We start from the raw sequence: 17,097 nt of genomic DNA, 5'->3' as shown, positions 1-17,097 counted from the left end.
GGACTCGGAGATGGAAGAGGTTTCCCTCAGCTGCTGGTGGACGGCCACTAAACCATATGGAGTTTACGAATTTCCCTTCACTTTTGCCCTCTGGGTTTTATTTGTTGTTTTTTTTTGTTGTTGTTTGTTTGTTTGTTTTTACAGAGACAGAGAGAGAGAGAGGGACAGACAGACAGGAACGGAGAGATGAGAAGCATCAATCATTAGTTTTTCGTTGCACATTGCGACACCTTAGTTGTTCATTGATTGCTTTCTCATATGCGCCTTGACCGTGGGCCTTCAGCAGACTGAGTAACCCCTTGCTTGATCCAGGGACCTTGGGTCCAAGCTGGTGAGCTTTGCTCAAACCGGATGAGCCCGCGTTCAAGCTGGCGACCTCAGGGTCTTGAACCTGGGTCCTCTGCATCCCAGTCCGACGCTCTGTCCACTGCGCCACCACCTGGTCAGGCTTGCCCTCTGGTTTTAAGCCAGAAACTTCCAACTGAAATCACACCAGAGATTTTCCTGATAAAGAGAAGCTACAAAACAGACAATTTACTATTTACATTTACACTTGACTTTTAGGCACAGTTCAATGGACAAGGGAAGGGGGTGCCCCATCAGGAGCCTCTCAGGTGCTCACCTGGCTGCATCCCTCATGGGAGCCTAGGCACCTCTTAGCATTGATGGGTCAGGATAAAGCCCTGACTGGGATCAGAGAGTGTCTGATACCACCCTAAGCCGTATGAGGATTGCCATGGAACCGCAGATTGGAGCCCACTCGGACTCCATAGTTATTCACCACAGAGCCACAAACTGGAAGCTCAGGTGCAGGCACCAGAGATCCTCATTTACACACCAATCACTCAGGTTTTTAGACAAAAACAATAAAAACAAAGAATGAGATCTAGACATGGACAGACAGCACAAAGGTGTCCCTGGAAGTCTGAGGCAGGACTGATTAACTCAGTCCCCACTAATGTCTTCCCTGAGAGCACAAACAAATGTGTCTAAGAAAAGCCCAAGGCAGGACCTAACTCTCCACCAATGTCTTGGTCCTGGAGAGCCTATTGTGTGAGTTTGATCATGTCTGACCCTCTGCTGCAATAGTTTCAAATTGACTAGTCACAAACAGAAAAGCTAGAATTCAAAACAGACAGAAAGCTAGAATTTAGTAAAGCAAAAGATCTGCCTTACTTACCCCCAGAGGTCAGAATTTACAATCCTCAATTTCTCTGCCAAATTGTCAAATTTTAGATACTGGCAGTGTCTGCCGAGAAGTTGTCCAAGACCCAAAGGAAAACTGGAGCCCTGGAACATCTCAGGGGGCACCCCTCCTAGAGATCCAGTGGGGCCAAGCAACCTTCCGGAGCGGCCCGCTGGTCTGGGTGTCTCTACCCAGTGACGCAGAACATGGAAATCCCAGGCGAGCCCCCAAATATTGAAAAGTAGTGTACTTTAATTCACAGGTTACATAGAGACACCATGTCCAAATGAATTTTTGAGGTGTTTATTAATTAACCAACTAGCTACACAGGGTACAATCCCAAACCATATAGAAAGTCCCTACAATTCTGTGGCTGATTTTATAGACCAAATCACATACCAGTTGGAGTGGGAAACGAGGGGCTTGTGATCACTTTGTCTAGAGCAGTGGTTCTCAAAGTGTGCGGCTGGGCACACTGGTGTGCCCTAGAAGATTTCCAGGTGTGCCCAGAGAAATATGTGCCTATTGGGAACCAAAAAACCAACAGGGTTTTTGGAGTTTAGATTTTTGGGGGACAGAGGTGTGGGGAATTGGCTGTAAGCTGACAGTCTGCCCAACCCCCCAACTCACCTGCCTGATTAGGTTGCAAAAGGTAAGCTGTAGTGCTGGATTGTTTACACAACCCACCATGTTTCCTGGAAAAACTGGAGGTAAATTTCTTCTATCCTGACTGACCAGGAGGTAGCACAATGGATAGAGCATCGGACTGGGATGCGGAGGACCCAGGTTCGAGACCTCAAGGTTGCCAGTTTTAGCGTGGGCTCATCTGGTTTGAGCAAAGCTCACCAGCTTGGACCCAAGGTCGCTGGCTCAAGCAAGGGGTTACTCGGTCTGCTGAAGGCCCGTGGTTAAGGCACATATGAGAATGAACAACTAAGGTGTCGCAACGAAAAACTGATGATTGATGCTTCTCATCTCTCTTCGTTTCTGTCTGTCTGTCCCTATCTATCCCTCTCTCTGACTCTCTCTCTGTCTCTGTAAAAAAAAATTGTCTTCTATTCTTTGTTTGGTGTAAAGTTAAAATGATATGTATGGTGGGGGTTTTAAGAGTAAAAAGAGAAAAATTCTTTAATGTATTGATGAGAAAATGAGAGTTTGCCTTTCAAATATATGCCCAAATATTGAACAAAAGGCTAGGACACATCAGGCTCATGTTTCTCATAAACACAAGAATGAACAAACAACATATTCGTGCCAGGATCTGCTGAATTTACTAAATCTTACTAAGAATGTATCTATATATATATATAAAAATAATTTTTTGTCATTTTTTTATTTTTAACCCCTCTTTTTTACAAATTCTAAAAAGCATAACTCAAAATTTATAACATAAAAATGTTTTTTGTCAGAATAAATTTAATTTTGTCATCTTTATTTTGTTTAATTACCATAAAAGCACGCTTGGACTTTATATATTTTTTCTTTAATATTAGACTTAATTATTATAACATATTTCTCAGAAATTTATATATAATGTGCCTACAATTATTTGTAGAGTTTTAAATGTGCCCTTACTTCAAAAAGTTTGAGAACCATTGGTCTAGAGCAGGGGTAGTCAACTTTTTTATACCTACCACCCACTTTTGTATCTCTGTTAGTAGTAAAATTTTCTAACCGCCCACTGGTTCCATAGTAATGGTGATTTATAAAGTAGGGAAGTAACTTTACTTTACAAAATTTATAAAGCAGAGTTACAGCAAGTTAAAGCATGTAATAATAATTACTTACCAAGTACTTTATGTCAGATTTTTGCTAAGTTTGGCATAATAAATCTTTATAAAACAACTTACTATAGTTAAATTTATCTTTTTATTTATATATACTTTGGTTGGTCTGCTACTACCCACCATGAAACCTGGAACGCCCACTAGTGGGTGGTAGGGACCAGGTTGACTACTACTGGTCTAGAGGTGTAGTTATTCTCATGACTTTAGGGTGAGTCCAAGTACAGGAATTCTTGATTAAAGTACATAAGTGTTGTTTTCTAAGGTTTTCAGATAAATTCTATCTTCTTTGCTCTGTGTGGCAAGTTGACCCAGGCACCCTTTCAGAGAATTCTAGGAATAGCTAACCTATGACTAGATGACCCAGTTGTCCTTGTAAGCTAGGAAGCTCCTGCATTCTTCTATTTCTATTCTCTACAGAAAAGAAAGGGTAAGAAGCCTGACTTTTCCTCTTTAAAATGGCATTGCTAATGCTAAGTTTTAAAGTTCCTTGGCACCTTATCACATTTCCTCTGGCAGGTTTTGCTTGTGGGGGGGCCTGTGAATCTGGTGAGTCCAAAGTGGGAGTTCGGAGAGGAACTGTGAAGCCATAAAATGGTGGGCCATTTGTTTATTAAAGTTTCCTAACATTGGATGAGCAAACAGGTAGGGAAAACTGCTTCCCTCTCTCTCAGGACTCCCAAGCCCTGACTCCTTCTCAGGAACTGTGGAGCCAGAAAATGGTGGGCCGTTTCATGTATTAGAGTCCCGTAACAGCAGGGAAGCAAACAGGCAGGAAAACTGCTTCCCTCTTCTCTGGACTCCCAAGCCCCTACTAGGTCTCTGGTTCCACAACTTGGACTCCTTCTCTGGACTAACCCTCCAGACCAGGGGTTGGGAATCTTTTTGGCTGAGAGAGCTATGAATGCCACATATTTTAAAATGTAATTCCTTGAAAGCCACACAACGACCCGTGTACGTTACGCATTATCCAATAAAAAATTGGTGTTGTCCCAGAGGACAGGTGTGATTGACTCCAGCCACCCGCAACCATGAACATGAACAGTAGGAAATGAATGGATTGTAATACATGAGAATGTTTTATATTTTTAACATTATTATATTTTTATTCAAGACTTGTCTGTGAGCCAGATGCAGCCATCTAAAGAGACACATCTGGCTCACGAGCCATAGGTTCCCAACCTCTGCTCCAGACTCTCAGGCCCCCACCAACCTCAGCACTCACCAGCAAAACAGGCCTGTGGGATATACCCCTTCTCCGGTAAACAATAGCAAACAGTAGCTCCTTGCCAAGTGATATGGTTGCAGGTGGGGGCCATGACCCCCTCCTCCCTTAAGTGGATGAAGGGACATTGACAGACTAGATGTTCCAGATCATCTTCCTGCAGGCATCCACTGACTAACTCGGGTGTGGAAAGTCCCCTAGCTTATTTATAGTTAATCTTACATAAATTGCTGAAAGATACATTTTTCCTTAATGATTACCATCCCCCACCCTCAAGCCCACTATTTAACCCTACCTGTTAGAGCAGGGGTCCTCAAACTTTTTACACAGGGGGCCAGTTCACTGTCCCTCAGACCATTGGAGGGCCGGACTATAAAAAAAACTATGGACAAATCCCTATGCACACTGCACATATCTTATTTTAAAGTAAAAAACCAAAACGGGAACAAATACAATATTTAAAATAAAAAACAAGTAAATTTAAATCAAGAAACTGACCAGTATTTCAATGGGAACTATGGGTCTGCTTTTGGCTAATGAGATGGTCAATGTGCTCCTTTCATTGACCACCAATGAAAGAGGTGCCCCTTCCGGAAGTGCAGCGGGGCGGATAAATGGCCTCAGGGGGCCGCATGTGGCCCGTAGTTTGAGGACCCCTGTGTTAGAGAATGGGTTGCTGCTCTCCCTTATGAGAAAGCCTGGCAGGTTTCCTTTCATTAAAGCCTATTACTCTGGTCTTTCAGACTCTGATTGATTCTATCACCAAGGAAGCAGACAGTCCACAATTTGCAATCCGCCACCCTGACGGCAAGCACTGCAGCTTTCCACAGACTATAACCAGGGTAGTCAACCTTTTTATACCTACCGCCCACTTTTGTATCTCTGTTAGTAGTAAAATTTTCTAACTGCCCACCGGTTCCACAGTAGTGGTGATTTATAAAGTAGGGAAGTAACTTTACTTTATAAAATTTATAAAGCAGAGTTACAGCAAGTTAAAGCATATAATAATAATTACTTACCAAGTACTTTATGTCAGATTTTCACTAAGTTGGCAGAATAAATCTTTATAAGACAACTTACTTTAGTTAAATCTATCTTTTTATTTCTACTTTGGTTGCTCTGCTACCGCCCACCATGAAAACTGGAATGCCCACTAGTGGGTGGTAGGGACCAGGTTGACTACCACTGCTATACACAGATGATACTGCCCCATACTAATGCAACAATTTAGGCAAAATACAAGCAAGCAAACCTAACACATACGTTTCACACCTGTTTACCCAACATATTCCAACACTTTGGGTATCCATGGAGGCTTCATTTCATAGACATAATTGACTAAATGATTGGCTACTGGTGATCAATTCCATCTCCAGTTACTTCCCCTCTCCTGAGATAAGGGTAGCATTTAGAGTTCCAAATCTCTAATCACATGGTTGTTTCCTTTGAAAATCAGCCCATATCCTTCAGGTCTTTACAAAATCACCTCATTCAAAAACAAAACATCCTTTATGGCTCTCATCATTTAGGAAATCTCAAGGGTTTTATCTATTCCTTACTATAAATCACAATAACACAGGGGAGGACTCAGGAACCAGTCTGGTACTGTTCGGTCAAAGGAAGCCTCATGAAAGCCCTTGACCCTCTGGTTCCACTCCTGTGTGTCTCAAAGGAATGCCTACAAATGTTACTGTTAAGCCAGTATCCACAGCGACCATCACAGCTGCCTAGCCCATGAAGGTTCGCATTGGATTCGGATAGATGGTAATGAAACAATGAAGCCAAAAACTGGTGGGCCATTAGCTTTAATCCTAGCTTGCACCTGGTGGACAAGTAAAAACACACACTGGGCTCCAAAACCCACTCATTCAGTGCTCACAAAGCCACTGACTTATCCAAATTTCTTAGAATCAAAGGATTCTAACCTCACCAGTCTCATTCACCTCTGTTCCTTGTCTCCTCTCTGCAAAAACTCTGCACAAACTGGCTTCTCCTTCAACACTCTGCCATCTTGGCTGCTTCTCCTGGTCTCCTCCATGTGGCCTTTCTCTGCTCTCCTCTCTAATGCTAATCTCAGGAACCGAGAGAGCAAGCTCCTGGTCTGCCCCACTTTATAGTACAGAAATCAAAACCTTTAATCCAATATACAAAATAGGGAAGTCTCTAATACAAAGTCACTTCTCTGAGGCATGATGGGAGTGTACCACCCCACATCAAAAAGGGTGGGAAAGTCTTAGTCCTAAAACCAAGCCCCAGGCTACAAGGATCCTGCCTTCCCAGGGCCCACCCCCAACACAATATCACCTGGGCGATGGGCTTCCACGTGGGCAGCGCCATCTTTAACAAAGTGAGCATAATATATTTTATCTGCCCAACACTTACCAAGTAGAGGAGTTGGCCCATTCAATGTGCAGCAGAGCCAAATACTAAACACCGGGTTTTTCAATAGAAAAATTAAAGTAGCAATCCAGGAGACTCAAGCTAGGGCTCAAAAATCTAAACTCCTTAATGGTTTTTACACAAAAGTCTCTTTTCAGATCTACATGTTTTCTGTATCTCCTCAAATATTGCTGGAAGCTACTCAATTCACTTTCAACACCCCTGTATGGCCAGTAGCCATGGCCACCATCACAGCTGTGTGGCCCATGCAGGTTCGCATTTGATTCGGACAGACAGTAATGAAACAATGGAGCCAAGAACTGGTGGGCCATTAGCTTTAATCCTAGCTTGCACCTGGCGGGCAAGAAATACACAGTGGGAAAACACTTTTCCACTCAGGGCTCCCAAAGCCACTGACTTATCCGAGTTTTCTAGAATCAAAGGTTTGTATCTCACCAGCCTTATTCACCTCTGTTGGTCAAATAAGTTTTTAAATATGATATATATGTTTGCTCACTTATAGTTTGTATTGGGTGTGGGGGGACAGGCTGTAAGGAGGTAGGATTCTTAAAGCCTAAGGCTTGGTTTTAGGACTAAGCCTTTCCCACCCTTTTTGATGTAGAGTGGTGCACTCTAATGAGGAATCCCATTATGCCTCAGTAAGTGACTTTGTATCAGAAACTTCCTTGTTTGTATATTGGATTAAGCGGTGTTTCCCAACGTGGGGCCTACGCCCCACAGGGGGGCAATTCGATAGTTAAGGGGGACAATTTGAAAATGGACTCGACACGACTTTAACTCTTTCGCCCCGGGCCATTTAAATGCAATGCTAGATATCGGTGCCAAATTAAACAAAAAATGCAATTCTTAAATAATTGCGGTAAATAATTATTAAGTATAATTTCGTTTGACGAGACCAAAATATCAACTGGGTGATTGGCGTCATCAAGTAAACTTCGTCCTGGGTTCACCGTGGAGCGTGCCGTCTGCCGCAGGGAACCCCGGACATTTTAAAAACTCGCTAAACAACGCAGTTATTCTCACCTAATTGGCCCATCGCAACTTCTGTAGTGTTTCACATCATTCAGTTGGTGTTAATTTGAAATAAGTGTCAGTCAAAACTGTTGTAAAAGCTCATTGATTTAATAAATATACATATATATATTGTATAGATATAATTGGTAAGTATTTGATTTTATTTTTATCAATATTAAACTCTTTATTAAGTACTTCTTGCATCGGGGCTAGAAAGCACTAATATTTTATAAATATTATTGGGGCTATAATAGTGCATGCATGACAATTTTAATTTTAGAAGCATAACTTTCCAGAAAATTTTGTCAAGTGGAAAAAATATAGATACCTATTGATTTGCGGTGGTAGTGTAGTAAATGTGTTATATACATTTAAATAAATATGAATTTTTAGTATACGTTTACTCTATGTCACATTGAATATATTTTAACACATATTTTAATATTAGTTTTTAATTGATCTTATTTTTATTTCTTATAGCCCATAGTAAAATGAGTGGTGCAAGCAAGAAAAAAACTCGTCAATATTCGGAGGAATATTTAAAATTTGGGTTCATACCCGCTGTTCACGATGAGCGGATTCCTTTTTGTCTTTTATGCCAGCAATGCTTGACCAACGAATCAATGAAACGAGGTCGTCTTGAGGCGCATTTGAAGGCGAAACATAGTGCTCATATTAATTCAGATTTGAGTTAAAAACTTTAAAGAAAATTTTTGAAAAAACAACATTAAAGTCTCTATTTACTGCTCATACTTCAACTAATAATCGTGTTCTTGAGGCTAGTTATCAAATTTCTTTATTCATCACTAAAACTGGAGAAAATCACACTATAGGAGAGAATTTAATGAAACTGTCAATATCAGCATTTCTTAAAACGGTTCTTGAAAAAGATGACAAAGATGTAAAAGCTATGCCACTCAGTGACAATACTGTTAGCAGAAGAATAGACGAAATGAGTGAGGATATTGAAAAACAACTTATTGAAAAGCTGAAAACAAGAAAATTCTCCTTGCAAATGGATGAATCAACTTTGAGAGACAGTGAGGCAGTATTGATAACTTACGTAAGATATATTGATAAAGGACATTTTGCTGAAGAAATGTTGTTCTGTAAAAGATTAGAAAGCACCACTACCTCCAAAGACATATATAATAAGCTAAAAAACTATTTAGATGTCAATGATATACCAATGAAAAATATAACATATTGTGCTGCAGATGGTGCTCCCAATATGATGGGCAAGAAAAATGACTGTTTAAAATTGATGAAAGATGCGAATCCAGGAACGATTCTTGTGCATTGTGTTATTCATAGGGAAAACTTGGTAGCTAAAAACATCTCGCCTATTCTGAATGAAGTATTACATACAGTAATAAAGTGTGTTAATGCTATTAAAGCTAGTGCCAAATGTGAGTGTCTTTTCAAGCTATTTTGTGAAGAACAAAATAAAGACCATGTGAGACTTTTACTTCATACTGAAGTCAGATGGCTATCTAAAGGAAACTGTTTGAAAAGATTTATGGAACTGTTTGATACTCTTAGTGATTTTTTAAGTGACAAACCTGAAATGAAGTATCTGTTAACAATAGATGGTAAAGCATTTGTGAGTTATTTAGCTGATATCTTTGAAAAACTAAATATATTAAATAAGCAATTTCAAGGAACTAATAAAACTCTTGTCGATGCAAAAGCAAAGATATTTGGTTTCATTACCAATATTGAGTTATGTCAGAAACATATTAACAACAAAAACTTTAAACAGTTTCATTGGCTCCAAAAATGTGAAGTAACTGATACCGCTTTACTTGTTATTGTCAATCATTTGAATATTCTATCGGCTGATTTAAAAGAAAGATTTTCTGATTTAAAACAAATTGATTTCCCAACATGGATGATGCAGCCAATGTTAGTGGATTTGTCTGATATATCAAATATGCAGTATCAAGAAGAACTCGCAGAATTGCAAAATGATGAGTCAGTTAAAGCTTTATTTAATATCAAAGGAGCGATGGCATGGCTTTGTGAGGAAACAGAAATCAAATACCCAAATTCAACCAAATGTGAAAGAAAACTATTGCTACCATTTCCATCTTTATTTTTAGCTGAATGTGGATTTAGTGCTGTAAATGATTTACTGGTAAAAAAAAGAAATCGGCTGGATATAACACAACGTGGAGACTTGAGACTAAAGCTAACCAAATTGGAACCTAATATAAAATCTCTGTGCAGCAAGCATCAAGCGCAAGGATCACACTAAATTAAAATAATAAATTAATATAGAAAAATCTGTATTAAAATTATTTGGAATTTAAATTTCTGTTTTTCATTATATGTTTTGAAATTTTACTTACTGTGTTTTGTTAACAATTTCATAGTGATTTCTTCCTAGAACCTATCATTTATGTTTATTAAGTGAACAAATCAATTTTTTAATGTTAAAAATTATGTATGTTACATAGGGGGGGACATAAAAATTTTAGAAAGGTTAAGGTGGGGCATGGCACAAAAAAGGTTGGGAAACACCGGATTAAAGGTTTTGGTTTCTACACTATAAAGTGGGGCAGACCAGGAGCTTGCTCTCTCTCAGTTCCTGAGATTAGCATTAGAGGAGAGGGCAGAGAGGAGACCAGAGAGAGGCCACGTGGAGGAGGCCAGGAGAAGCAGCCAAGATGGTGGAGTGTTGAAGGAGAAGCCAGTTTGTGCAGAGGAAAGAGATGTGGAACAGAGGTGAATAAGGTTGGTGAGCTAGAGACCTTTGATTCTAGGAAACTTGGATAAGTCAGTAGCTTTGTGAGCTGAATGAGTGGGTTTTGGAGCCCAGTGTGTGTTTTTACTTGCCCACTGGGTGCAAGCTAGGATTAATGCTAATGGCCCACCAGTTCTTGGCTCCATTGTTTCATTACTGTCTGTCCGAATTTAATGCAAACCTGCATGGGCCAGGTGGCTGTGATGGTGGCCATGCCCACTGGCTTTACAACTTCTGTTCCCCATCTCCTTCTCTCTGCACAAACTGGCTTTTTTCTCAGCATTCTGCCATCTTGGCTGCTTCTCCTCTCCTCCACATGGCCTTTATCTGCTCTCCCCTTGCAATGGGCTCCTCTGCCCCATTTTATAGTGTAGAAATCAAAACCTTTAATGCAACATACAAACAAGGAAGTCTCTGATACAAAGTCACTTATCTGAGGCATAATTGGGATTCCTCATGAGAGTGAGTGCACCACCCCTATCATGTCAAGGCAGGCATGGCCAACATACAGCCCACAGGCCAGATCCAGCCCGTGTAATGAGTTTATGTGACCCACAACTAAATTTTTAATATTCTTCGCTACTTTAAAATCTCAGCTACTCAAAAGCAGAAGCGTCTTTGATGATTGGAAATCAAGATATTTAAGAAGATAGTGATACACGGAAAAGAATTCCACATGTGACCAATCTAGGGTTAACTTCCAATAATTGGTCAAATGGATTCGCGATAATTCTTTTTTTAAAAAAATTCCATTATAAAGATTTACAACTTTTGTACTCGTCTGTACTCGATGTGAACAGTTTGACGTTTAGCAGTGATGTGAAACCCACATTCTTTTGGGCGGGGTTTGCCAGTGCACTCCCAAGGTCAAACAATTCGTTATTTCTGTGGTCAAGTGTGCTAAATCAAGTGGCATTGTGGCATAGACAACAGCTGAAGTTGATAACTGAAAACGTGTCCAGGCTGTTTGTAAAACGAAATAATTGTTTTATTTCTGATATAACCCCTTCAAACTTATTCTATTAATTAAATATTGTTTCGATTGATTGCAAAATAGTTTGGATATTTATATGGTATGTAATTATATTTTTATTAAAATAATATTGTATATTAAAATTTTTTTCACTCACATTTATTCATAAATTACATAATAAAATTTTGTTAACTTAGGCCAGGGCACACAGGAGAAGCGCCCATTTGCTTCTCCACCCCTCCGCCGCACTTTCCTCTCTGTCTCTCTCTTCCCCTCCCGCAGCCAAGGCTCCATTGGAGCAAGGATGGCCCGGGCACTGGGGATGGCTCTGTGGCCTCTGCCCCAGGCGCTAGAGTGGCTCTGGTCGCAACATGGCGACGCCCAGGATGGGCAGAGCATCGCCCCCTGGTGGGCAGAGCGTCGCCCCTGGTGGGCGTGCCGGGTGGATCCCGGTCGGGCGCATGCGGGAGTCTGTCTGACTGTCTCTCCCTGTTTCCAGCTTCAGAAAAATGAAAGAAAAAAAAAATTTTGTTAACTTAAACGAATAATTTTTGTATTTAACATTTTTCTTTTTTTTTACAGAGAGAGAGTCAGAGAGAGGGATAGATAGGGACAGACAGACAGGAACGGAGAGAGATGAGAAGCATCAATCATCAGTTTTTCGTTGTGACACCTTAGTTGTTCATTGATTGCTTTCTCATATGTGCCTTGACCGTGGGTCTTCAGCAGACCGAGTAACCCCTTGCTCGAGCCAGCGACCTTGGGTCCAAGCTATTGAGCTTTTTTTTTGCTCAAAGCCAGATGAGCCCACACTCAAGCTGTCGACCTCGCGGTCTCGAACCTGGGTCTTCCGCATCCCAGTCCGACGCTCTATCCACTGCGCCACCACCTGGCCAGGCTGTATTTAACATTTTTAAATTTTAATATTTCATCTGGCCAGTGAAAAAAGTTTTCTTTCTAATTCGAACCTGGGTCTTCCGCATCCCAGTCCGACGCTCTATCCACTGCGCCACCACCTGGCCAGTCTGTATTTAACATTTTTAAATTTTAATATTTCATCTGGCCAGTGAAAAAAGTTTTCTTTCTAATCTGGCCCAGGGGCAAAAACTGTTGGCCAGGCCTGGTCAAGGGTGTGAGGGAAAGCTTAGTCTTAAAACTAAACCTTAGGCTATAACAACCTTGCCAGCTTACAGCCTGTCCCCCACACCCAATGCAAACTACAAGCGAGCAAACATATATATTATATTTACAAACTTATTTGACCAACACCCCTTAAGGTGCTTTCAGTCCTGTGCTTAGATAGGAAATAATCGAAATGCATGGCACACACGCGGGGAGGGGAGGCCAGGCCCACCACTGAGGGCACACGTCTGAGGCCCGGAGGCACTCACACCGAGTGCTGCTGCAGTTCGGGCATGTTCCTTGTCCTGCATCCGCAGCTGTGCCCATCTGTCCCTCATTCACACGTTACCACTGAAATTTAATTGCAGGCCTTGTCTTTTCGTTTTGCTGAAATAAAATGGAAATTGTCACAAGAGCCACTTTGGCCTTCACGAGCATTTGGGAAGGGCCATACAGGGAAGGGACCCGGCTATCTCCAGCGGGATGCAGGCCATCGCTTGTGTCATCTTGGGTCCTGCGTGAAAGGGTCAGGGGTCCAGGGGCCTGTGTAGCGGTGACAGGGCCTTGGAGAGTATGATCACCAGCCCCTGTCAGGTGAATGTCTTCTATGTTGTGTGATGACAGCCTCTTTGTGCCAGGGAGTGCTGAGACTTGTCCAGGAGATAAAGGCTGCTTGGCTGCCTGCCTTTTTTGCAATACTGCAAGAGACATTAGGTACCCCTCCCCAGAGCCCCCCAGCAAGCCCTGTAATTTCATGTGCACCTTCCAAGAACTCTCAACCCCAATGATTAAAATGCATCCACAGTAACCCTAGCAGTGTCCAGTTTCCTGGTGCTGCCTCCATGCAGACCCTCCCTCACTTCCTTCCTCTCATCAGGATCAGTGTGTAGCAAGTGTTAACTTTAGCTATTTTATATGGTGGTGTGGGTCAAATAAGTTTGCAAATATGATGTACATGGGTGTGGGGGACAGGCTGTAAGCAGGCAGGGTCCTTATAGCCTGTAAAGCCAGTATCCAAGGCCACCATCAGAGCAGCCTGGCTCATGCAGGTTCACATTGGATTTGGACAGTCGGTAAAGAAACAATGAAGCCAAGAACTGATGAGCCATCACCTTTAATCCTACCTTGCACCCGGCGGGCAAGTACAACACACACTGGGTTCCAAAACCCACTCACATTCAATGTTCACAAAGCTACTGACTTATCTGAGTTTCCTAGAACCAAAGGTTTCTAGCTCACCAGACTTATTCACCTCTGTTCCCCATCTCCTTCCTTCTCCCTGCACAAACTCTGCACAAACTGGCCTCTCACTCAACACTCTGCCATCTTGGCTGCTTCTCCTGGCCTACTCCACGTGGCCTCCTTCTGCTCTCTGCTCTGCTCTCTCCTCTAATGATAATCTCAGGAACCAAGAGAGCAAGCTCCTGTTCTGCCCCCATTTTATAGTGTAGAAATCCAAACCTTTAATCCAATATAAAAAATAGGGAAGTCTCTAATACAAAGTCACTTATCTGGGGCATGATGGGATTATACTACCCCACAGCAAAAAGGGTGGGAATGTCTTAATCCCAAAACCAAGCCCCAAGCTACAAGGATTCGCCTGCCCACAGCCCGCCCCCAACACACATTAACATCACCTGGGCAATGGCTTTCACGTGGGCAGCACCATCTTTAACAAAGTGAGCATAATATATTTTATCTGCCCAACATAGCCTAAGGCTTAGTTTTTTTTTTTTTTTTTAAATTATTTTATTTTATTTATTCATTTTAGAGAGGAGAGAGAGAGGGAGAGAGAGAGAAGAGAGAGACAGGGGGGAGGAACTGGAAGCATCAACTCCCATATGTACCTTGACCAGGCAAGCCCAGGGTTTCGAACCGGCAACCTCAGCATTTCCAGGTCGACGCTTTATCCACTGCGCCACCACAGGTCAGGCCAACCTAAGGCTTAGTTTTAAGGCTAAGCCTTTCCCACCCTTTTTTTTTTTTAATTTTTATTTTATTTTTTTAATTTAATTTTATTTTTTTACAGATAAAGAGTCAGAGTGAGGGATAGACAGGGACAGACAGGAACAGAGAGATGAGAAGCATCAATCATCAGTTTTTCATTGCGCATTGCGACATCTTAGTTGTTCATTGATTGCTTTCCCACATGTGCCTTGACCACGGGCCCTCAGCAGACCGAGTAATCCCTTGCAGCCAGAGACCTTGGGTCCAAGCTGGTGAGCTTTTTGCGCCCACGCTTAAGCTGGCGACCTCGGGGTCTCGAACCTGGGTCCTCAGCATCCCAGTCTGACGCTCTATCCACTGCGCCACTGCCTGGTCAGGCCTTTCCCACCCTTTTAATACTAAAATCTCCTCAACACTAAGCTTTTCCCCACCCTTGACTGTTGCATGACATGAGGTGGTGCACTCTCATGAGGAATCCCATAATGCCTCAGATAAGTGGCTTTGTATCAGAGACTTCCTTATTTGTATACCTGTACTGGCTTAAAGGCTTTAATTTCTACACTATAAAATAAGGGAGACCAGGAGCTCTCTCTCTGAGTTCCTGAAATTAGCATTGCAGAGGAGAAGCAGCCAAGATGCTGGAGTGCTGAAGGAGAAGCCAGTTTGTACAGAGAGAAGGAGATGGGGAACAGAGGTGAATAAGGCTGGTGAGGTACATACCTTTGATTCTAGGAAACTCGGATAAGTCAGTGGCTTTGGGAGCCCTGAATAGAAAAGGAAGTGTTTTCCCACTGTGTGTATTTCTCGCCTGCTGGGTAGAAGCTAGGATTAAAGCTAATGGCCCACCAGTTCTTGGCTCTGTTGTTTCATTACCGTCTGTCAGAATCAAACCTGAACCTGCGTTGGCCAGGCAGCTGTGATGGTGGCAGTGGCTACTGGCCATACAGATGGGAATCTGCACTTTTAGGGGGTGGGATAGAAAAATCCATGTGCCATTTGTTTGCCATTGCAAAGACTCATTTATAGGAAATGCTAGTTAATGAGAATTTACGGGAACCTGTGAGTAAGGAGCTGACTGCCCATGACCCTAACCTAGTGGAAAAGGTTGGCATCACGTGCTGTGAAGCAATCCAAGTTGATGAAATGTACCTTTCATGCTTGTCCACGATTTCACAGCCAGCACCTGGCACTGTGCTTGAGAACCCATGGGGGCTCGGACTGGGGTGCGCACAGTCAACAGCCAGGGTTGGTCAGAGTTGGGAGGTAGCGACCCAGCAAAACCACCTCCGGACTCTGGCAAGACCCCCATGGGCACACTGTGCCCCGTGCCCCTCTGAAGCCAGCCCACCCCTCCTAACCCGGGTCTGCACGCCGCCCCCGCCCTCACACTGTGTTTCTGGGGCTTCCTGGGGCCCATGACCCTCATCACCTCTACCAACGACCCCAACAACTCCCCAACCGGACACCAGTTTCTGCTGTCTCTTCCACCCTCACTTCACTCCCAACGCCTGGTCGTCAGCTTACCCCTCCCCCTTTCTCAAAGCTTCCCCCTTTCTCAAAGCTTCCCCCAATCTCCACTCTCCACTCCGGGTGCCCTTTTCTTGCCCCCCAACTCGCCTACCCCCTCCTGGACAAACATCCAGTCCCTGTCCTCACCCTAGCCCATCCCCGTTGTTCCGCCCCAAACCCTTCCCCTTACCCTGGGCAGTTTCCTCCACCTTTCACCCCTGGCCAAGTCTGCTCCCGCCCCTGCAGGTCAGTAGTCTCAAGTCCCCATCCCCAGACTGCTGACACCTTCTTCCAACCCTCCCTGCCCCATCCCCATCCTAAGGGGTGAGCACAAACACAGTCTCTCCGTCCTTCCCTCTCTCTTTCTCCCCTCCTCCCAGCCAACGCTGAGCCCCGCCCCCTCTGACGCCACAAAGCCCTCGCCCCCGCTGCCACCGCCCCCCCCCCCCGACGGTCTCTGGGATTCAAACGCAGGTTATCCAGAGACCTGTTTGCGCTTGTGGACCCGTGCGCCTGGCTGGGGCGGCATACACCCCTCTCCCCGGTGAGCTCCAGGGGTCAGTGGGTGGTCACCCTGTGGGCACGCACCCCATACACTAAGGTCTCAGCTTTGAAGGTGGTTATCAGTTGGAATCAGAGGAGTCACCTGGGTTAGTCCCAATTACACAGGAGCGTCTTCAGGACTGAGGGTGGCCTGTCCACCCTCACTGACCCAGAGTCCTTGGCCAGCTTCCCATGAGCCTGAATCTGGCGGCGCCCACCAGAGGTTCCACACCCAGTGGGCTTCAAGTGAGTGGGCAGCAGAGAGCGTTTCCGACCCCAAGGACTCTGTGCAGAGAATGGCAGCTTCCACAAAGTGAACCCACAATGTCTACGGAATCAGGGCTATTGCTCTGGGTGAAAGCAGGGAAGGGAGCCGGGATATTGTTGTGGTTCAGAAATGACTTTCAGATCTACTGTATTTCCCCAGGTAGAAGATGCTCCCATGTGTAAGACATATCTTAATTTTGGGACCTGAAATCTGAAAAAAAAAAGTATTACATAAAGTTATTGAACTCAAGTTTTATTCATCATAAAATTCATACAACTCCTCATCACTGTCAAAACTCCCATCCATTAGCTTGTCCTCATCTGTGTCTGATGACAAATCTCTGTCTTCAACAATGAGCACAAAAACAAGCGAGAAAAAGT

This window comes from Saccopteryx leptura, chromosome 1 (assembly GCF_036850995.1).
Source record: "Saccopteryx leptura isolate mSacLep1 chromosome 1, mSacLep1_pri_phased_curated, whole genome shotgun sequence".
Taxonomy (NCBI): domain Eukaryota; kingdom Metazoa; phylum Chordata; class Mammalia; order Chiroptera; family Emballonuridae; genus Saccopteryx; species Saccopteryx leptura.
Note: the sequence above shows the minus strand (reverse complement) of the source record.